This window comes from Herpailurus yagouaroundi, unplaced genomic scaffold, assembly GCF_014898765.1.
Source record: "Herpailurus yagouaroundi ecotype Mexico unplaced genomic scaffold, PumYag 28, whole genome shotgun sequence".
Lineage (NCBI taxonomy): Eukaryota > Metazoa > Chordata > Mammalia > Carnivora > Felidae > Herpailurus > Herpailurus yagouaroundi.
Window position 1 is genome coordinate 109289176 of NW_024412376.1, and position 576 is coordinate 109289751.

At 48.6% G+C, this 576-nt stretch overlaps 1 protein-coding gene across 1 annotated transcript in view; it reads right to left on the reverse strand.

Moving 5' to 3' along the window:
* Positions 1-488: 488 nt before the first annotated feature.
* LOC121034592 (ATP synthase subunit f, mitochondrial-like) overlaps positions 489-576 on the reverse strand; it is a 12160-nt gene continuing 12072 nt past the window's right edge. Inside the window, exon 3 of the mRNA XM_040481509.1 lies at positions 489-499. The gene's annotated coding sequence lies outside the window, so the exon portion shown is untranslated. The remainder of the gene's footprint in view (positions 500-576) is intronic.

Here is a 576-nt window from a genome sequence, read left to right on the forward strand (position 1 = left end):
AGGCGCCAGCCAAAGGCCTTTTATCAGCAGAGTAGAGTGACACTACCCCAGAACACAATCCACGCAGTGCAGGGCCCATTAAGACACCGGGTTCTGAATCCCAGCTGAGAGCCTAGGAGGCGCAGGAGACTGTGGAGCAGGACAGAGTGATCACCTGCCTTACTCTGTGAGGCCTGCCTGAACAGCATGGTTTGAGATAGCCAGTCTGGGGAGGAGTGGGGTGTCACCATTTTTCTCCCCAACAGCAACAGGGTGAGACGTTAGCAGCACAGCTGCCCCAATGGCGGCGAGACCTGCTTACACCAAACCCCGCCCCTCCATGCCTGGCAACTGCTTATCTACTGGAGCAGGACTGACGCTGACAGAACCAGGCAAGCAAACGTCCTCTCCCCACCAGACCAGCACAGCCACTGGTCCCAGAACACCAATAGACAACTGGTTGGTTTTTTTTGTTTGTTTGTTTCTTCCTTTTTTCTTTTTTTTTTCTTTCTACCCTCTTCTTTTTTTTTTCTTTTGGAATCAGGCTCATAGTTTTTGATCTGTTTTTCATATATATATATATATATATATATATAT